The sequence below is a fragment of the Lutjanus erythropterus genome, unplaced genomic scaffold (genome assembly GCF_056507025.1).
Source record: "Lutjanus erythropterus isolate fLutEry1 unplaced genomic scaffold, fLutEry1.hap2 Scaffold_155, whole genome shotgun sequence".
Lineage (NCBI taxonomy): Eukaryota > Metazoa > Chordata > Actinopteri > Lutjaniformes > Lutjanidae > Lutjanus > Lutjanus erythropterus.
Window position 1 is genome coordinate 1,003,668 of NW_028146632.1, and position 22,370 is coordinate 1,026,037.

At 46.4% G+C, this 22,370-nt stretch overlaps 8 non-coding genes and 1 pseudogene across 8 annotated transcripts; all 9 read right to left on the reverse strand.

The window, feature by feature from the left end:
* Positions 1-6,392: 6,392 nt before the first annotated feature.
* On the reverse strand, positions 6,393-6,501 carry LOC146304342 (5S ribosomal RNA; annotated as a pseudogene).
* Positions 6,502-8,413: 1,912 nt separating this feature from the next.
* Positions 8,414-8,532, reverse strand: LOC146304343 (5S ribosomal RNA). The gene has a single exon (XR_014769397.1). It is a non-coding gene; the product is annotated as a 5S ribosomal RNA (ribosomal RNA).
* Positions 8,533-10,444: 1,912 nt separating this feature from the next.
* Positions 10,445-10,563, reverse strand: LOC146304344 (5S ribosomal RNA). The gene has a single exon (XR_014769402.1). It is a non-coding gene; the product is annotated as a 5S ribosomal RNA (ribosomal RNA).
* A 1,908-nt stretch (positions 10,564-12,471) lies between these two features.
* On the reverse strand, positions 12,472-12,590 carry LOC146304345 (5S ribosomal RNA). The gene has a single exon (XR_014769403.1). It is a non-coding gene; the product is annotated as a 5S ribosomal RNA (ribosomal RNA).
* Positions 12,591-14,317: 1,727 nt separating this feature from the next.
* LOC146304346 (5S ribosomal RNA) lies at positions 14,318-14,436 on the reverse strand. Its single transcript, XR_014769404.1, has one exon. It is a non-coding gene; the product is annotated as a 5S ribosomal RNA (ribosomal RNA).
* Positions 14,437-16,165: 1,729 nt separating this feature from the next.
* On the reverse strand, positions 16,166-16,284 carry LOC146304347 (5S ribosomal RNA). Its single transcript, XR_014769405.1, has one exon. It is a non-coding gene; the product is annotated as a 5S ribosomal RNA (ribosomal RNA).
* Positions 16,285-18,011: 1,727 nt separating this feature from the next.
* LOC146304348 (5S ribosomal RNA) lies at positions 18,012-18,130 on the reverse strand. Its single transcript, XR_014769406.1, has one exon. It is a non-coding gene; the product is annotated as a 5S ribosomal RNA (ribosomal RNA).
* A 1,908-nt stretch (positions 18,131-20,038) lies between these two features.
* LOC146304349 (5S ribosomal RNA) lies at positions 20,039-20,157 on the reverse strand. The gene has a single exon (XR_014769407.1). It is a non-coding gene; the product is annotated as a 5S ribosomal RNA (ribosomal RNA).
* A 1,727-nt stretch (positions 20,158-21,884) lies between these two features.
* Positions 21,885-22,003, reverse strand: LOC146304350 (5S ribosomal RNA). Its single transcript, XR_014769425.1, has one exon. It is a non-coding gene; the product is annotated as a 5S ribosomal RNA (ribosomal RNA).
* Positions 22,004-22,370: the final 367 nt, after the last annotated feature.

The window sequence follows — 22,370 nt, forward strand, 5'->3', positions numbered from 1 at the left end:
TGGGTCAACCAGAACCTTGAGGACTCTGGTGCATATCTCGACTGGTTTCGGAGGATAACGTTTGAAGGGATGGTGGTAGAGACTTGAAAGCAAGCTCTGCACCCCCATTTTTGAGCATTCCGGATCCAACGGTGCCACCATCGAGTCTCTACGAGGTCGGGAAGGGACTGAACCAGAACCTTGAGGACTCTGGTGCATACCTCGATGGGTTTTCGGAGGATAACGTTTGAAGGAAAGGTGGTAGAGACGTGAAACTAAGCTCTGCACCCCTATTTTTGGACATTCCGGATCCAAGGGTACCACCATCGAGTCTCTACAAGGTTGGGAAGTGGGTCAACTAGAACCTCGAGGACTCTGGTGCATACCTCGATGGGTTTTTGTGGAATAACTTTTGAAGTGAATGTGGTACAGACTTGCAAGCAGGCTCTGCACCCCCATAACTTTGTCTGTACACACACACCCACGCACACACTCACCCACCCACACACACACACACACACACACACACACAAGTGAACACATCAGAATGTTAGGTGGCTGTGATGTCATCAAGGGGAATGTGATGACGTCACAGACCCGGTGCTTTGATCTAGCATGGGCTCTGTGATGACATCAGTGTTAGGTTATAATCCTAGCACCATGTCATTATCGTACCTCCACTGGTTTTCGGGGGATAACTTTTGAAATGATGGTGGTAGAGACTTGAAACCAAGCTCTGCACCCCCATTTTTGGGCATTCCGGATCCAACGGTGCCACCCTCGAGTCTCTACGAGGTCGGTAAGAGGGTCAACCAGAACCTTGAGGACTCTGGTGCAAACCTCGACTGGTTTCGGGGGATAACTTTTGAAGGGATGGTGGTAGAGACTGGAAACCAAGCTCTGCACCCCCATTTTTGGACATTCCGGATCCAACGGTGCCAACGTCGAGTCTCTACGAGGTCGGGAAGTGGGTCAACCAGAACCTTGAGGACTCTGGTGGATACCTCGACTGGTTTCGGTTGATAACTTTTGAAGGGACGGTGGTAGAGACTTGAAACCAAGCTCTGCACCCACATTTCTGGACATTTCGGATTTAACGGTGCCACCATCGAGTCTCTACGAGGTCGGGAAGGGACTGAACCAGAACCTTGAGGACTCTGGTGCATACCTCGACTGGTTTCGGGGGATAACTTTTGAAGGGATGGTGGTAGAGACTTGAAACCAAGCTCTGCACCCCCATTTTTGGACATTCCGGATCCAACGGTGCCACCCACGAGTCTCTACGAGGTCGGTAAGTGGGTCAACCAGAACCTTGAGGACTCTGGTGCATATCTCGACTGGTTTCGGGGGATAACTTTTGAAGGGATGGTGGTAGAGACTTGAAACCAAGCTCTACACCCCCATTTTTGGACATTCCGGATTCAACGGTGCCACCATCGAGTCTCTACGAGGTCGGGAAGGGACTGAACCAGAACCTTGAGGACTCTGGTGCATACCTCGATGGGTTTTCGGAGGATAACGTTTGAAGGAAAGGTGGTAGAGACGTGAAACTAAGCTCTGCACCCCCATTTTCGGACATTTCGGATCCAAGGGTACCACCATCGAGTCTCTACAAGGTTGGGAAGTGGGTCAACTAGAACCTCGAGGACTCTGGTGCATACCTCGATGGGTTTTTGTGGAATAACTTTTGAAGTGAATGTGGTACAGACTTGCAAGCAGGCTCTGCACCCCCATAACTTTGTCTGTACACACACACCCACACACACACTCACCCACCCACACACACACACACACACACACACACAAGTGAACACATCAGAATGTTAGGTGGCTGTGATGTCATCAAAGGGAATGTGATGACGTCACAGACCCTGTGCTTTGATCTAGCATGGGCTCTGTGATGACATCACTGTTAGGTTATAATCCTAGCACCATGTCATTATCATACCTCCACTGGTTTTCGTGGGATAACTTTTGAAAGGATGGTGGTAGAGACTTGAAACCAAGCTCTGCACCCCCATTTTTGGACATTCCGGATCCAACGGTGCCACCCTCGAGTCTCTACGAGGTCGGTAAGTGGGTCAACCAGAACCTTGAGGACTCTGGTGCAAACCTCGACTGGTTTCGGGGGATAACTTTTGAAGGGATGGTGGTAGAGACTGGAAACCAAGCTCTGCACCCCCATTTTTGGACATTCCGGATCCAACGGTGCCACCCTCGAGTCTCTACGAGGTCGGTAAGTGGGTCAACCAGAACCTTGAGGACTCTGGTGCATACCTCGACTGGTTTCGGGGAATAACTTTTGAAGGGATGGTGGTAGAGACTTGAAACCAAGCTCTACACCCCCGTTTTTGGACATTCCGGATTCAACGGTGCCACCATCGAGTCTCTACGAGGTCGGGAAGGGACTGAACCAGAACCTTGAGGACTCTGGTGCATACCTCGATGGGTTTTCGGAGGATAACGTTTGAAGGGATGGTGGTAGAGACTTGAAAGCAAACTCTGCACCCCCATTTTTGAGCACTGGATCCAACGGTGCCACCCTCGATTCTCTACGAGGTCGGAAAGTGGGTCAACCAGAACCTTGAGGACTCTGGTGCATACCTCGACTGGTTTCGGGGGATTACTTTTGAAGGGATGGTGGTAGAGACTTGAAACCAAGCTCTACACCCCCGTTTTTGGACACTCCGGATTCAACGGTGCCACCATCGAGTCTCTACGAGGTCGGGAAGGGACTGAACCAGAACCTTGAGGACTCTGGTGCATACCTCGATGGGTTTTCGGAGGATAACGTTTGAAAGAAAGGTGGTAGAGACTTGAAAGCAAGCTCTGCACCCCCATTTTTGAGCATTCCGGATCCAACGGTGCCAACACCAAGTCTCTACGAGGTCGGCAAGGGACTGAACCAGAAGCTTGAGGACTCTGGTGCATACCTCGATGGGTTTTCGGAGGATAACGTTTGAAGGGATGGTGGTAGAGACGTGAAACTAAGCTCTGCACCCCCATTTTTGGACATTCCGGACCCAAGGGTACCACCATCGAGTCTCTACAAGGTTGGGAAGTGGGTCAACTAGAACCTCGAGGACTCTGGTGCATACCTCGATGGGTTTTTGTGGAATAACTTTTGAAGTGAATGTGGTACAGACTTGCAAACAGGCTCTGCACCCCCATAACTTTGTCTGTACACACACACCCACACACACACTCACCCACCCACACACACACACACACACACACACACACACACACACAAGTGAACACCTCAGAATGTTAGGTGGCTGTGATGTCATCAAAGGGAATGTGATGACGTCACACACCCTGTGCTTTGATCTAGCATGGGCTCTGTGATGACATCAGTGTTAGGTTATAATCCTAGCACCATGTCATTATCATACCTCCACTGGTTTTCGGGGGATAACTTTTGAAGGAATGGTGGTAGAGACTTTAAACCAAGCTCTGCACCCCTATTTTCGGACATTCCGGATCCAACAGTGCCAACCTCGAGTCTCTACGACGTCGGGAAGTGGGTCAACCAGAACCTTGAGGACTCTGGTGCATACCTCGACTGGTTTCGGGGGATAACTTTTGAAGGGATGGTGGTAGAGACTTGAAACCAAGCTCTGCACCCCCATTTTTGGACATTCCGGATCCAACGGTGCCACCCTCGAGTCTCTACGAGCTCGGTAAGTGGGTCAACCAGAACCTTGAGGACTCTGGTGCATACCTCGATGGGTTTTCGGAGGATAACGTTTGAAGGGATGGTGGTAGAGACGTGAAACTAAGCTCTGCACCCCCATTTTTGGACATTCCGGATCCAAGGGTACCACCATCGAGTCTCTACAAGGTTGGGAAGTGGGTCAACTAGAACCTCGAGGACTCTGGTGCATACCTCGATGGGTTTTTGTGGAATAACTTTTGAAGTGAATGTGGTACAGACTTGCAAGCAGGCTCTGCACCCCCATAACTTTGTCTGTACACACACACCCACACACACAAGTGAACACATCAGAATGTTAGGTGGCTGTGATGTCATCAAAGGGAATGTGTTGACGTCACAGACCCTGTGCTTTGATCTAGCATGGGCTCTGTGATGACATCAGTGTTAGGTTATAATCCTAGCACCATTTCATTATCATACATCCACTGGTTTTCGGGGGATAACTTTTGAAGGGATGGTGGTAGAGACTTGAAACCAAGCTCTGCACCCCCATTTTTGGACATTCCGGATCCAACGGTGCGACCATCCAGTCTCTACGAGGTCGGGAAGGGACTGAACCAGAACCTTGAGGACTCTGGTGCATACCTTGATGGGTTGTCGGAGGATAACGTTTGAAGGGATGGTGGTAGAGACTTGAAACCAAGCTCTGCACCACCATTTTTGAGCATTCCGGATCCAACGGTGCCACCATCGAGTCTCTACGAGGTCGGGAAGGGACTGAACCAGAACCTTGAGGACTCTGGTACATACCTCGATGGGTTTTCGGAGGATAACGTTTGAAGGAAAGGTGGTAGAGACTTGAAACCAAGCTCTGCACCCCCATTTTTGGACATTCCGGATCCAACGGTACCACCCTCGAGTCTCTACGACGTCGGTAAGAGGGTCAACCAGAACCTTGAGGACTCTGGTGCATACCTCGATGGGTTTTCGGAGGATAACGTTTGAAGGAAAGGTGGTAGAGACGTGAAACTAAGCTCTGCACCCCCATTTTTGGACATTCCGGATCCAAGGGTACCACCATCGAGTCTCTACAAGTTTGGGAAGTGGGTCAACTAGAACCTCGAGGACTCTGGTGCATACCTCGATGGGTTTTTGTGGAATAACTTTTGAAGTGAATGTGGTACAGACTTGCAAGCAGGCTCTGCACCCCCATAACTTTGTCTGTACACACACACCCACACACACACTCACCCACCCACACACACACACACAAGTGAACACATCAGAATGTTAGGTGGCTGTGATGTCATCAAAGGGAATGTGATGACGTCACAGACCCTGTGCTTTGATCTAGCATGGGCTCTGTGATGACATCAGTGTTAGGTTATAATCCTAGCACCATGTCATTATCATACCTCCACTGGTTTTCGGGGGATAACTTTTGAAGGGAAGGTGGTAGAGACTTGAAACCAAGCTCTGCACCCCCATTTTTGGACATTCCGGATCCAACGGTGCAAACCTGGAGCCTCTACGCGGTCGGGAAGTGGGTCAACCAGAACCTTGAGGACTCTGGTGCATACCTCGACTGGTTTCGGGGGATAACTTTTGAAGGGATGGTGGTAGAGACGTGAAACTAAGCTCTGCACCACCATTTTTGGACATTCCGGATCCAAGGGTACCACCATCGAGTCTCTACAAGGTTCGGAAGTGGGTCAAGTAGAACCTCAAGGACTCTGGTGCATACCTCGATGGGTTTTTGTGGAATAACTTTTGAAGTGAATGTGGTACAGACTTGCAAGCAGGCTCTGCACCCCCATAACTTTGTCTGTACACATACACCCACACACACACTCACCCACCCACACACACACACACACACACACACACACACACAAGTGAACACATCAGAATGTTAGGTGGCTGTGATGTCATCAAAGGGAATGTGATGACGTCACAGACCCTGTGCTTTGATCTAGCATGGGCTCTGTGATGACATCAGTGTTAGGTTATAATCTTAGCACCATGTCATTATCATACCTCGACATGTTTTCGGGGGATAACTTTTGAAGGGAAGGTGGTAGAGACTTGAAACCAAGCTCTGCCCCCCCCCCCCCCCCCCCACCCCCACCCCATTTGCAGACATTCCGGATCCAACGGTACCACCATCGAGTCTCTACGAGGTCGGGAAGTGGGTCAACCAGAACCTCACCACATCTACGGTAAGTGAGCTGCTGCACCCTTAAACCTGCTGTCCAACATGTCATAGACATTATTCTAAAAGCTGCAATTTAAAAATAAATCTGCAGATCATAGGCCATGTCTTTGACTATGTTTAAAGTTTCTGTGAGTTGAGGACAGCAGTTACACCTCCAAATGATACACATAACATTCATGTTGCAGAGAAAAATCTAATCGATGATGGGTATTTGGAAAATTTTATTAAATGATCTACAACTGTAGTTAATTTTGGAATAGTTTCTGTTGATGGACTGTATCATATATACTTCTCAAGCTACATGCTATATGTATTTACATGAGCGCACACAGTCTTTGGGGAGTGAGAGACTATTGTTTTTGGAGCTAATCATCCAGAGTTAATGAGAGCAGAATTATTCTGAACAGTCAACTTATTCTCTTCTCTCCTTGAAATAAGGAATAGTTTTGTGAGGCTGATAACTGATGTAATTGAGAGTCCAGAGACATACAAAAATCTGCATCCACTGAGGAGGCAGCAGCGCCCTCTGCTGTTTGAAAAAGCTTACAGCACCTGGTATTCCCAGGCGGTCTCCCATCCAAGTACTACCCAGGCCCGACCCTGCTTAGCTTCCGAGATCGGGCGTATTCAGGGTGGTATGGCCGTAAGCGAAGGAAGCAGGGACAAAGACACATTTTAAAGGTGCTGAGAAATCACACTGTGCAGACTTTGTGTATGAAAATGTAGAAATAGATTTAAAACATTTATTAATTCATATGTTTCTCAATTACCTTTTTAAAAAAAAACAAAACAAAAAAACTATTACGCGTATTCATTGTTTTAGTCTTTTTTTTAACCATATTTAGCTCACTAGCCAATCAGGTTTTCGGGGGATAACTTTTCAAGGGATGGTGATAGAGACTTGAAACCAAGCTCTGCACCCCCATTTGCGGACATTCCGGTTCCAATGGTACCACCATCGAGTCTCTACGAGGTCGGGAAGTGGGTCAACCAGAACCTCGAGGACTCTGGTGCATACCTCGACGGGTTTTCGGGGGATAACTTTTGAAGGGATGGCGGTAGAGACTTGAAATCAAGCTCTGCATCCCCATTTGCGGACATTCCGGATCCGACGGTACCACCATCGAGTCTCTACGAGGTCGGGAAGTGGGTCAACCAGAACTCTGGTGCATACCTCCATGGGTTTTTGTGGATTAACTTTTGAAGGGAAAGTGATACAGACTTGAAACCAGGCTCTGGCGCCCAATTTTCGGACATTCCGGATCGAAAGGTACCACCATCGAGTCTCTACAGGCTCTGCACCCCCATAACTTGTCTGTACACACACACACACACACACACACCACACACACACGCACACACACACACACACACAAGTGAACACATCAGAATGTTAGGTGGCTGTGATGTCATCAAAGGGAATGTGATGACGTCACAGACCCTGTGCTTTGATCTAGCATGGGCTCTGTGATGCCATCAGTGTTTAGGTCATAACCCTACCACCATGTCATTATCATACCTCGACATGTTTTCGGGGGATAACTTTTGAAGGGAAGGTGGTAGAGACTTGAAACCAAGCTCTGCGCCCCCATTTGCGGACATTCCGGTTCCGATGGTACCACCATCGAGTCTCTACGACGTCAGGAAGTGGGTCAACCAGAACCTCGAGGACTCTGGTGCATACCTCGACACGTTTTCGGGGGATAACTTTTGAAGGGAAGGTGGTAGAGACTTGAAACCAAGCTCTGCGCCCCCATTTGCGGACATTCCGGTTCCGATGGTACCACCATCGAGTCTCTACGACGTCAGGAAGTGGGTCAACCAGAACCTCGAGGACTCTGGTGCATACCTCGACACGTTTTCGGGGGATAACTTTTGAAGGGAAGGTGGTAGAGACTTGAAACCAAGCTCTGTCCCCCCACCCCCCCACCCACCCCATTTGCAGACATTCCGGATCCAACGGTACCACCATCGAGTCTCTACGAGGTCGGGAAGTGGGTCAACCAGAACCTCACCACATCTACGGTAAGTGAGCTGCTGCACCCTTAAACCTGCTGTCCAACATGTCATAGACATTATTCTAAAAGCTGCAATTTAAAAATAAATCTGCAGATCATAGGCCATGTCTTTGACTATGTTTAAAGTTTCTGTGAGTTGAGGACAGCAGTTACACCTCCAAATGATACACATAACATTCATGTTGCAGAGAAAAATCTAATCGATGATGGGTATTTGGAAAATTTTATTAAATGATCTACAACTGTAGTTAATTTTGGAATAGTTTCTGTTGATGGACTGTATCATATATACTTCTCAAGCTACATGCTATATGTATTTACATGAGCGCACACAGTCTTTGGGGAGTGAGAGACTATTGTTTTTGGAGCTAATCATCCAGAGTTAATGAGAGCAGAATTATTCTGAACAGTCAACTTATTCTCTTCTCTCCTTGAAATAAGGAATAGTTTTGTGAGGCTGATAACTGATGTAATTGAGAGTCCAGAGACATACAAAAATCTGCATCCACTGAGGAGGCAGCAGCGCCCTCTGCTGTTTGAAAAAGCTTACAGCACCTGGTATTCCCAGGCGGTCTCCCATCCAAGTACTAACCAGGCCCGACCCTGCTTAGCTTCCGAGATCGGACGAGATCGGGCGTGTTCAGGGTGGTATGGCCGTAAGCGAAGGAAGTAGGGACAAAGACACATTTTAAAGGTGCTGAGAAATCACACTGTGCAGACTTTGTGTATGAAAATGTAGAAATAGATTTAAAACATTTATTAATTCATATGTTTCTCAATTACCTTTTTAAAAAAAAACAAAACAAAAAAACTATTACGCGTATTCATTGTTTTAGTCTTTTTTTTAACCATATTTAGCTCACTAGCCAATCAGGTTTTCGGGGGATAACTTTTCAAGGGATGGTGATAGAGACTTGAAACCAAGCTCTGCACCCCCATTTGCGGACATTCCGGTTCCAATGGTACCACCATCGAGTCTCTACGAGGTCGGGAAGTGGGTCAACCAGAACCTCGAGGACTCTGGTGCATACCTCGACGGGTTTTCGGGGGATAACTTTTGAAGGGATGGCGGTAGAGACTTGAAATCAAGCTCTGCATCCCCATTTGCGGACATTCCGGATCCGACGGTACCACCATCGAGTCTCTACGAGGTCGGGAAGTGGGTCAACCAGAACTCTGGTGCATACCTCCATGGGTTTTTGTGGATTAACTTTTGAAGGGAAAGTGATACAGACTTGAAACCAGGCTCTGGCGCCCAATTTTCGGACATTCCGGATCGAAAGGTACCACCATCGAGTCTCTACAGGCTCTGCACCCCCATAACTTGTCTGTACACACACACACACACACACACACCACACACGCACGCACACACACACACACACACAAGTGAACACATCAGAATGTTAGGTGGCTGTGATGTCATCAAAGGGAATGTGATGACGTCACAGACCCTGTGCTTTGATCTAGCATGGGCTCTGTGATGCCATCAGTGTTTAGGTCATAACCCTACCACCATGTCATTATCATACCTCGACATGTTTTCGGGGGATAACTTTTGAAGGGAAGGTGGTAGAGACTTGAAACCAAGCTCTGCGCCCCCATTTGCGGACATTCCGGTTCCGATGGTACCACCATCGAGTCTCTACGACGTCAGGAAGTGGGTCAACCAGAACCTCGAGGACTCTGGTGCATACCTCGACACGTTTTCGGGGGATAACTTTTGAAGGGAAGGTGGTAGAGACTTGAAACCAAGCTCTGCGCCCCCATTTGCGGACATTCCGGTTCCGATGGTACCACCATCGAGTCTCTACGACGTCAGGAAGTGGGTCAACCAGAACCTCGAGGACTCTGGTGCATACCTCGACACGTTTTCGGGGGATAACTTTTGAAGGGAAGGTGGTAGAGACTTGAAACCAAGCTCTGTCCCCCCCCCCTCCCCCCCACCCCATTTGCAGACATTCCGGATCCAACGGTACCACCATCGAGTCTCTACGAGGTCGGGAAGTGGGTCAACCAGAACCTCACCACATCTACGGTAAGTGAGCTGCTGCACCCTTAAACCTGCTGTCCAACATGTCATAGACATTATTCTAAAAGCTGCAATTTAAAAATAAATCTGCAGATCATAGGCCATGTCTTTGACTATGTTTAAAGTTTCTGTGAGTTGAGGACAGCAGTTACACCTCCAAATGATACACATAACATTCATGTTGCAGAGAAAAATCTAATCGATGATGGGTATTTGGAAAATTTTATTAAATGATCTACAACTGTAGTTAATTTTGGAATAGTTTCTGTTGATGGACTGTATCATATATACTTCTCAAGCTACATGCTATATGTATTTACATGAGCGCACACAGTCTTTGGGGAGTGAGAGACTATTGTTTTTGGAGCTAATCATCCAGAGTTAATGAGAGCAGAATTATTCTGAACAGTCAACTTATTCTCTTCTCTCCTTGAAATAAGGAATAGTTTTGTGAGGCTGATAACTGATGTAATTGAGAGTCCAGAGACATACAAAAATCTGCATCCACTGAGGAGGCAGCAGCGCCCTCTGCTGTTTGAAAAAGCTTACAGCACCTGGTATTCCCAGGCGGTCTCCCATCCAAGTACTAACCAGGCCCGACCCTGCTTAGCTTCCGAGATCGGACGAGATCGGGCGTGTTCAGGGTGGTATGGCCGTAAGCGAAGGAAGCAGGGACAAAGACACATTTTAAAGGTGCTGAGAAATCACACTGTGCAGACTTTGTGTATGAAAATGTAGAAATAGATTTAAAACATTTATTAATTCATATGTTTCTCAATTACCTTTTTAAAAAAAAACAAAACAAAAAAACTATTACGCGTATTCATTGTTTTAGTCTTTTTTTTTAACCATATTTAGCTCACTAGCCAATCAGGTTTTCGGGGGATAACTTTTCAAGAGATGGTGATAGAGACTTGAAACCAAGCTCTGCACCCCCATTTGTGGACATTCCGGTTCCAATGGTACCACCATCGAGTCTCTACGAGGTCGGGAAGTGGGTCAACCAGAACCTCGAGGACTCTGGTGCATACCTCGACGGGTTTTCGGGGGATAACTTTTGAAGGAATGGCGGTAGAGACTTGAAATCAAGCTCTGCATCCCCATTTGCGGACATTCCGGATCCGACGGTACCACCATCGAGTCTCTACGAGGTCGGGAAGTGGGTCAACCAGAACTCTGGTGCATACCTCCATGGGTTTTTGTGGATTAACTTTTGAAGGGAAAGTGATACAGACTTGAAACCAGGCTCTGGCGCCCAATTTTCGGACATTCCGGATCGAAAGGTACCACCATCGAGTCTCTACAGGCTCTGCACCCCCATAACTTGTCTGTACACACACACACACACACACCACACACGCACACACACACACACACACACACAAGTGAACACATCAGAATGTTAGGTGGCTGTGATGTCATCAAAGGGAATGTGATGACGTCACAGACCCTGTGCTTTGATCTAGCATGGGCTCTGTGATGCCATCAGTGTTTAGGTCATAACCCTACCACCATGTCATTATCATACCTCGACATGTTTTCGGGGGATAACTTTTGAAGGGAAGGTGGTAGAGACTTGAAACCAAGCTCTGCGCCCCCATTTGCGGACATTCCGGTTCCGATGGTACCACCATCGAGTCTCTACGACGTCAAGAAGTGGGTCAACCAGAACCTCGAGGACTCTGGTGCATACCTCGACACGTTTTCGGGGGATAACTTTTGAAGGGAAGGTGGTAGAGACTTGAAACCAAGCTCTGCGCCCCCATTTGCGGACATTCCGGTTCCGATGGTACCACCATCGAGTCTCTACGACGTCAGGAAGTGGGTCAACCAGAACCTCGAGGACTCTGGTGCATACCTCGACACGTTTTCGGGGGATAACTTTTGAAGGGAAGGTGGTAGAGACTTGAAACCAAGCTCTGTCCCCCCCCCTCCCCCCCACCCCATTTGCAGACATTCCGGATCCAACGGTACCACCATCGAGTCTCTACGAGGTCGGGAAGTGGGTCAACCAGAACCTCACCACATCTACGGTAAGTGAGCTGCTGCACCCTTAAACCTGCTGTCCAACATGTCATAGACATTATTCTAAAAGCTGCAATTTAAAAATAAATCTGCAGATCATAGGCCATGTCTTTGACTATGTTTAAAGTTTCTGTGAGTTGAGGACAGCAGTTACACCTCCAAATGATACACATAACATTCATGTTGCAGAGAAAAATCTAATCGATGATGGGTATTTGGAAAATTTTATTAAATGATCTACAACTGTAGTTAATTTTGGAATAGTTTCTGTTGATGGACTGTATCATATATACTTCTCAAGCTACATGCTATATGTATTTACATGAGCGCACACAGTCTTTGGGGAGTGAGAGACTATTGTTTTTGGAGCTAATCATCCAGAGTTAATGAGAGCAGAATTATTCTGAACAGTCAACTTATTCTCTTCTCTCCTTGAAATGAGGAATAGTTTTGTGAGGCTGATAACTGATGTAATTGAGAGTCCAGAGACATACAAAAATCTGCATCCACTGAGGAGGCAGCAGTGCCCTCTGCTGTTTGAAAAAGCTTACAGCACCTGGTATTCCCAGGCGGTCTCCCATCCAAGTACTAACCAGGCCCGACCCTGCTTAGCTTCCGAGATCGGACGAGATCGGGCGTGTTCAGGGTGGTATGGCCGTAAGCGAAGGAAGCAGGGACAAAGACACATTTTAAAGGTGCTGAGAAATCACACTGTGCAGACTTTGTGTATGAAAATGTAGAAATAGATTTAAAACATTTATTAATTCATATGTTTCTCAATTACCTTTTTAAAAAAAAACAAAACAAAAAAACTATTACGCGTATTCATTGTTTTAGTCTTTTTTTTTAACCATATTTAGCTCACTAGCCAATCAGGTTTTCGGGGGATAACTTTTCAAGAGATGGTGATAGAGACTTGAAACCAAGCTCTGCACCCCCATTTGTGGACATTCCGGTTCCAATGGTACCACCATCGAGTCTCTACGAGGTCGGGAAGTGGGTCAACCAGAACCTCGAGGACTCTGGTGCATACCTCGACGGGTTTTCAGGGGATAACTTTTGAAGGAATGGCGGTAGAGACTTGAAATCAAGCTCTGCATCCCCATTTGCGGACATTCCGGATCCGACGGTACCACCATCGAGTCTCTACGAGGTCGGGAAGTGGGTCAACCAGAACTCTGGTGCATACCTCCATGGGTTTTTGTGGATTAACTTTTGAAGGGAAAGTGATACAGACTTGAAACCAGGCTCTGGCGCCCAATTTTCGGACATTCCGGATCGAAAGGTACCACCATCGAGTCTCTACAGGCTCTGCACCCCCATAACTTGTCTGTACACACACACACACACACACCACACACGCACACACACACACACACACACACAAGTGAACACATCAGAATGTTAGGTGGCTGTGATGTCATCAAAGGGAATGTGATGACGTCACAGACCCTGTGCTTTGATCTAGCATGGGCTCTGTGATGCCATCAGTGTTTAGGTCATAACCCTACCACCATGTCATTATCATACCTCGACATGTTTTCGGGGGATAACTTTTGAAGGGAAGGTGGTAGAGACTTGAAACCAAGCTCTGCGCCCCCATTTGCGGACATTCCGGTTCCGATGGTACCACCATCGAGTCTCTACGACGTCAGGAAGTGGGTCAACCAGAACCTCGAGGACTCTGGTGCATACCTCGACACGTTTTCGGGGGATAACTTTTGAAGGGAAGGTGGTAGAGACTTGAAACCAAGCTCTGCGCCCCCATTTGCGGACATTCCGGTTCCGATGGTACCACCATCGAGTCTCTACGACGTCAGGAAGTGGGTCAACCAGAACCTCACCACATCTACGGTAAGTGAGCTGCTGCACCCTTAAACCTGCTGTCCAACATGTCATAGACATTATTCTAAAAGCTGCAATTTAAAAATAAATCTGCAGATCATAGGCCATGTCTTTGACTATGTTTAAAGTTTCTGTGAGTTGAGGACAGCAGTTACACCTCCAAATGATACACATAACATTCATGTTGCAGAGAAAAATCTAATCGATGATGGGTATTTGGAAAATTTTATTAAATGATCTACAACTGTAGTTAATTTTGGAATAGTTTCTGTTGATGGACTGTATCATATATACTTCTCAAGCTACATGCTATATGTATTTACATGAGCGCACACAGTCTTTGGGGAGTGAGAGACTATTGTTTTTGGAGCTAATCATCCAGAGTTAATGAGAGCAGAATTATTCTGAACAGTCAACTTATTCTCTTCTCTCCTTGAAATGAGGAATAGTTTTGTGAGGCTGATAACTGATGTAATTGAGAGTCCAGAGACATACAAAAATCTGCATCCACTGAGGAGGCAGCAGTGCCCTCTGCTGTTTGAAAAAGCTTACAGCACCTGGTATTCCCAGGCGGTCTCCCATCCAAGTACTAACCAGGCCCGACCCTGCTTAGCTTCCGAGATCGGACGAGATCGGGCGTGTTCAGGGTGGTATGGCCGTAAGCGAAGGAAGCAGGGACAAAGACACATTTTAAAGGTGCTGAGAAATCACACTGTGCAGACTTTGTGTATGAAAATGTAGAAATAGATTTAAAACATTTATTAATTCATATGTTTCTCAATTACCTTTTTAAAAAAAAACAAAACAAAAAAACTATTACGCGTATTCATTGTTTTAGTCTTTTTTTTTAACCATATTTAGCTCACTAGCCAATCAGGTTTTCGGGGGATAACTTTTCAAGAGATGGTGATAGAGACTTGAAACCAAGCTCTGCACCCCCATTTGTGGACATTCCGGTTCCAATGGTACCACCATCGAGTCTCTACGAGGTCGGGAAGTGGGTCAACCAGAACCTCGAGGACTCTGGTGCATACCTCGACGGGTTTTCGGGGGATAACTTTTGAAGGAATGGCGGTAGAGACTTGAAATCAAGCTCTGCATCCCCATTTGCGGACATTCCGGATCCGACGGTACCACCATCGAGTCTCTACGAGGTCGGGAAGTGGGTCAACCAGAACTCTGGTGCATACCTCCATGGGTTTTTGTGGATTAACTTTTGAAGGGAAAGTGATACAGACTTGAAACCAGGCTCTGGCGCCCAATTTTCGGACATTCCGGATCGAAAGGTACCACCATCGAGTCTCTACAGGCTCTGCACCCCCATAACTTGTCTGTACACACACACACACACACACCACACACGCACACACACACACACACACACACACAAGTGAACACATCAGAATGTTAGGTGGCTGTGATGTCATCAAAGGGAATGTGATGACGTCACAGACCCTGTGCTTTGATCTAGCATGGGCTCTGTGATGCCATCAGTGTTTAGGTCATAACCCTACCACCATGTCATTATCATACCTCGACATGTTTTCGGGGGATAACTTTTGAAGGGAAGGTGGTAGAGACTTGAAACCAAGCTCTGCGCCCCCATTTGCGGACATTCCGGTTCCGATGGTACCACCATCGAGTCTCTACGACGTCAGGAAGTGGGTCAACCAGAACCTCGAGGACTCTGGTGCATACCTCGACACGTTTTCGGGGGATAACTTTTGAAGGGAAGGTGGTAGAGACTTGAAACCAAGCTCTGCGCCCCCATTTGCGGACATTCCGGTTCCGATGGTACCACCATCGAGTCTCTACGACGTCAGGAAGTGGGTCAACCAGAACCTCACCACATCTACGGTAAGTGAGCTGCTGCACCCTTAAACCTGCTGTCCAACATGTCATAGACATTATTCTAAAAGCTGCAATTTAAAAATAAATCTGCAGATCATAGGCCATGTCTTTGACTATGTTTAAAGTTTCTGTGAGTTGAGGACAGCAGTTACACCTCCAAATGATACACATAACATTCATGTTGCAGAGAAAAATCTAATCGATGATGGGTATTTGGAAAATTTTATTAAATGATCTACAACTGTAGTTAATTTTGGAATAGTTTCTGTTGATGGACTGTATCATATATACTTCTCAAGCTACATGCTATATGTATTTACATGAGCGCACACAGTCTTTGGGGAGTGAGAGACTATTGTTTTTGGAGCTAATCATCCAGAGTTAATGAGAGCAGAATTATTCTGAACAGTCAACTTATTCTCTTCTCTCCTTGAAATGAGGAATAGTTTTGTGAGGCTGATAACTGATGTAATTGAGAGTCCAGAGACATACAAAAATCTGCATCCACTGAGGAGGCAGCAGCGCCCTCTGCTGTTTGAAAAAGCTTACAGCACCTGGTATTCCCAGGCGGTCTCCCATCCAAGTACTAACCAGGCCCGACCCTGCTTAGCTTCCGAGATCGGACGAGATCGGGCGTGTTCAGGGTGGTATGGCCGTAAGCGAAGGAAGCAGGGACAAAGACACATTTTAAAGGTGCTGAGAAATCACACTGTGCAGACTTTGTGTATGAAAATGTAGAAATAGATTTAAAACATTTATTAATTCATATGTTTCTCAATTACCTTTTTAAAAAAAAACAAAACAAAAAAACTATTACGCGTATTCATTGTTTTAGTCTTTTTTTTTAACCATATTTAGCTCACTAGCCAATCAGGTTTTCGGGGGATAACTTTTCAAGAGATGGTGATAGAGACTTGAAACCAAGCTCTGCACCCCCATTTGTGGACATTCCGGTTCCAATGGTACCACCATCGAGTCTCTACGAGGTCGGGAAGTGGGTCAACCAGAACCTCGAGGACTCTGGTGCATACCTCGACGGGTTTTCGGGGGATAACTTTTGAAGGAATGGCGGTAGAGACTTGAAATCAAGCTCTGCATCCCCATTTGCGGACATTCCGGATCCGACGGTACCACCATCGAGTCTCTACGAGGTCGGGAAGTGGGTCAACCAGAACTCTGGTGCATACCTCCATGGGTTTTTGTGGATTAACTTTTGAAGGGAAAGTGATACAGACTTGAAACCAGGCTCTGGCGCCCAATTTTCGGACATTCCGGATCGAAAGGTACCACCATCGAGTCTCTACAGGCTCTGCACCCCCATAACTTGTCTGTACACACACACACACACACACCACACACGCACACACACACACACACACACACAAGTGAACACATCAGAATGTTAGGTGGCTGTGATGTCATCAAAGGGAATGTGATGACGTCACAGACCCTGTGCTTTGATCTAGCATGGGCTCTGTGATGCCATCAGTGTTTAGGTCATAACCCTACCACCATGTCATTATCATACCTCGACATGTTTTCGGGGGATAACTTTTGAAGGGAAGGTGGTAGAGACTTGAAACCAAGCTCTGCGCCCCCATTTGCGGACATTCCGGTTCCGATGGTACCACCATCGAGTCTCTACGACGTCAGGAAGTGGGTCAACCAGAACCTCGAGGACTCTGGTGCATACCTCGACACGTTTTCGGGGGATAACTTTTGAAGGGAAGGTGGTAGAGACTTGAAACCAAGCTCTGCGCCCCCATTTGCGGACATTCCGGTTCCGATGGTACCACCATCGAGTCTCTACGACGTCAGGAAGTGGGTCAACCAGAACCTCACCACATCTACGGTAAGTGAGCTGCTGCACCCTTAAACCTGCTGTCCAACATGTCATAGACATTATTCTAAAAGCTGCAATTTAAAAATAAATCTGCAGATCATAGGCCATGTCTTTGACTATGTTTAAAGTTTCTGTGAGTTGAGGACAGCAGTTACACCTCCAAATGATACACATAACATTCATGTTGCAGAGAAAAATCTAATCGATGATGGGTATTTGGAAAATTTTATTAAATGATCTACAACTGTAGTTAATTTTGGAATAGTTTCTGTTGATGGACTGTATCATATATACTTCTCAAGCTACATGCTATATGTATTTACATGAGCGCACACAGTCTTTGGGGAGTGAGAGACTATTGTTTTTGGAGCTAATCATCCAGAGTTAATGAGAGCAGAATTATTCTGAACAGTCAACTTATTCTCTTCTCTCCTTGAAATGAGGAATAGTTTTGTGAGGCTGATAACTGATGTAATTGAGAGTCCAGAGACATACAAAAATCTGCATCCACTGAGGAGGCAGCAGCGCCCTCTGCTGTTTGAAAAAGCTTACAGCACCTGGTATTCCCAGGCGGTCTCCCATCCAAGTACTAACCAGGCCCGACCCTGCTTAGCTTCCGAGATCGGACGAGATCGGGCGTGTTCAGGGTGGTATGGCCGTAAGCGAAGGAAGCAGGGACAAAGACACATTTTAAAGGTGCTGAGAAATCACACTGTGCAGACTTTGTGTATGAAAATGTAGAAATAGATTTAAAACATTTATTAATTCATATGTTTCTCAATTACCTTTTTAAAAAAAAACAAAACAAAAAAACTATTACGCGTATTCATTGTTTTAGTCTTTTTTTTTAACCATATTTAGCTCACTAGCCAATCAGGTTTTCGGGGGATAACTTTTCAAGAGATGGTGATAGAGACTTGAAACCAAGCTCTGCACCCCCATTTGTGGACATTCCGGTTCCAATGGTACCACCATCGAGTCTCTACGAGGTCGGGAAGTGGGTCAACCAGAACCTCGAGGACTCTGGTGCATACCTCGACGGGTTTTCGGGGGATAACTTTTGAAGGAATGGCGGTAGAGACTTGAAATCAAGCTCTGCATCCCCATTTGCGGACATTCCGGATCCGACGGTACCACCATCGAGTCTCTACGAGGTCGGGAAGTGGGTCAACCAGAACTCTGGTGCATACCTCCATGGGTTTTTGTGGATTAACTTTTGAAGGGAAAGTGATACAGACTTGAAACCAGGCTCTGGCGCCCAATTTTCGGACATTCCGGATCGAAAGGTACCACCATCGAGTCTCTACAGGCTCTGCACCCCCATAACTTGTCTGTACACACACACACACACACACCACACACGCACACACACACACACACACACACAAGTGAACACATCAGAATGTTAGGTGGCTGTGATGTCATCAAAGGGAATGTGATGACGTCACAGACCCTGTGCTTTGATCTAGCATGGGCTCTGTGATGCCATCAGTGTTTAGGTCATAACCCTACCACCATGTCATTATCATACCTCGACATGTTTTCGGGGGATAACTTTTGAAGGGAAGGTGGTAGAGACTTGAAACCAAGCTCTGCGCCCCCATTTGCGGACATTCCGGTTCCGATGGTACCACCATCGAGTCTCTACGACGTCAGGAAGTGGGTCAACCAGAACCTCGAGGACTCTGGTGCATACCTCGACACGTTTTCGGGGGATAACTTTTGAAGGGAAGGTGGTAGAGACTTGAAACCAAGCTCTGCGCCCCCATTTGCGGACATTCCGGTTCCGATGGTACCACCATCGAGTCTCTACGACGTCAGGAAGTGGGTCAACCAGAACCTCGAGGACTCTGGTGCATACCTCGACACGTTTTCGGGGGATAACTTTTGAAGGGAAGGTGGTAGAGACTTGAAACCAAGCTCTGTCCCCCCCCCTCCCCCCCACCCCATTTGCAGACATTCCGGATCCAACGGTACCACCATCGAGTCTCTACGAGGTCGGGAAGTGGGTCAACCAGAACCTCACCACATCTACGGTAAGTGAGCTGCTGCACCCTTAAACCTGCTGTCCAACATGTCATAGACATTATTCTAAAAGCTGCAATTTAAAAATAAATCTGCAGATCATAGGCCATGTCTTTGACTATGTTTAAAGTTTCTGTGAGTTGAGGACAGCAGTTACACCTCCAAATGATACACATAACATTCATGTTGCAGAGAAAAATCTAATCGATGATGGGTATTTGGAAAATTTTATTAAATGATCTACAACTGTAGTTAATTTTGGAATAGTTTCTGTTGATGGACTGTATCATATATACTTCTCAAGCTACATGCTATATGTATTTACATGAGCGCACACAGTCTTTGGGGAGTGAGAGACTATTGTTTTTGGAGCTAATCATCCAGAGTTAATGAGAGCAGAATTATTCTGAACAGTCAACTTATTCTCTTCTCTCCTTGAAATGAGGAATAGTTTTGTGAGGCTGATAACTGATGTAATTGAGAGTCCAGAGACATACAAAAATCTGCATCCACTGAGGAGGCAGCAGTGCCCTCTGCTGTTTGAAAAAGCTTACAGCACCTGGTATTCCCAGGCGGTCTCCCATCCAAGTACTAACCAGGCCCGACCCTGCTTAGCTTCCGAGATCGGACGAGATCGGGCGTGTTCAGGGTGGTATGGCCGTAAGCAAAGGAAGCAGGGACAAAGACACATTTTAAAGGTGCTGAGAAATCACACTGTGCAGACTTTGTGTATGAAAATGTAGAAATAGATTTAAAACATTTATTAATTCATATGTTTCTCAATTACCTTTTTAAAAAAAAACAAAACAAAAAAACTATTACGCGTATTCATTGTTTTAGTCTTTTTTTTTAACCATATTTAGCTCACTAGCCAATCAGGTTTTCGGGGGATAACTTTTCAAGAGATGGTGATAGAGACTTGAAACCAAGCTCTGCACCCCCATTTGTGGACATTCCGGTTCCAATGGTACCACCATCGAGTCTCTACGAGGTCGGGAAGTGGGTCAACCAGAACCTCGAGGACTCTGGTGCATACCTCGACGGGTTTTCAGGGGATAACTTTTGAAGGAATGGCGGTAGAGACTTGAAATCAAGCTCTGCATCCCCATTTGCGGACATTCCGGATCCGACGGTACCACCATCGAGTCTCTACGAGGTCGGGAAGTGGGTCAACCAGAACTCTGGTGCATACCTCCATGGGTTTTTGTGGATTAACTTTTGAAGGGAAAGTGATACAGACTTGAAACCAGGCTCTGGCGCCCAATTTTCGGACATTCCGGATCGAAAGGTACCACCATCGAGTCTCTACAGGCTCTGCACCCCCATAACTTGTCTGTACACACACACACACACACACCACACACGCACACACACACACACACACACACAAGTGAACACATCAGAATTTTAGGTGGCTGTGATGTCATCAAAGGGAATGTGATGACGTCACAGACCCTGTGCTTTGATCTAGCATGGGCTCTGTGATGCCATCAGTGTTTAGGTCATAACCCTACCACCATGTCATTATCATACCTCGACATGTTTTCGGGGGATAACTTTTGAAGGGAAGGTGGTAGAGACTTGAAACCAAGCTCTGCGCCCCCATTTGCGGACATTCCGGTTCCGATGGTACCACCATCGAGTCTCTACGACGTCAGGAAGTGGGTCAACCAGAACCTCGAGGACTCTGGTGCATACCTCGACACGTTTTCGGGGGATAACTTTTGAAGGGAAGGTGGTAGAGACTTGAAACCAAGCTCTGCGCCCCCATTTGCGGACATTCCGGTTCCGATGGTACCACCATCGAGTCTCTACGACGTCAGGAAGTGGGTCAACCAGAACCTCACCACATCTACGGTAAGTGAGCTGCTGCACCCTTAAACCTGCTGTCCAACATGTCATAGACATTATTCTAAAAGCTGCAATTTAAAAATAAATCTGCAGATCATAGGCCATGTCTTTGACTATGTTTAAAGTTTCTGTGAGTTGAGGACAGCAGTTACACCTCCAAATGATACACATAACATTCATGTTGCAGAGAAAAATCTAATCGATGATGGGTATTTGGAAAATTTTATTAAATGATCTACAACTGTAGTTAATTTTGGAATAGTTTCTGTTGATGGACTGTATCATATATACTTCTCAAGCTACATGCTATATGTATTTACATGAGCGCACACAGTCTTTGGGGAGTGAGAGACTATTGTTTTTGGAGCTAATCATCCAGAGTTAATGAGAGCAGAATTATTCTGAACAGTCAACTTATTCTCTTCTCTCCTTGAAATAAGGAATAGTTTTGTGAGGCTGATAACTGATGTAATTGAGAGTCCAGAGACATACAAAAATCTGCATCCACTGAGGAGGCAGCAGCGCCCTCTGCTGTTTGAAAAAGCTTACAGCACCTGGTATTCCCAGGCGGTCTCCCATCCAAGTACTAACCAGGCCCGACCCTGCTTAGCTTCCGAGATCGGACGAGATCCGGCGTGTTCAGGGTGGTATGGCCGTAAGCGAAGGAAGCAGGGACAAAGACACATTTTAAAGGTGCTGAGAAATCACACTGTGCAGACTTTGTGTATGAAAATGTAGAAATAGATTTAAAACATTTATTAATTCATATGTTTCTCAATTACCTTTTTAAAAAAAAACAAAACAAAAAAACTATTACGCGTATTCATTGTTTTAGTCTTTTTTTTTAACCATATTTAGCTCACTAGCCAATCAGGTTTTCGGGGGATAACTTTTCAAGAGATGGTGATAGAGACTTGAAACCAAGCTCTGCACCCCCATTTGTGGACATTCCGGTTCCAATGGTACCACCATCGAGTCTCTACGAGGTCGGGAAGTGGGTCAACCAGAACCTCGAGGACTCTGGTGCA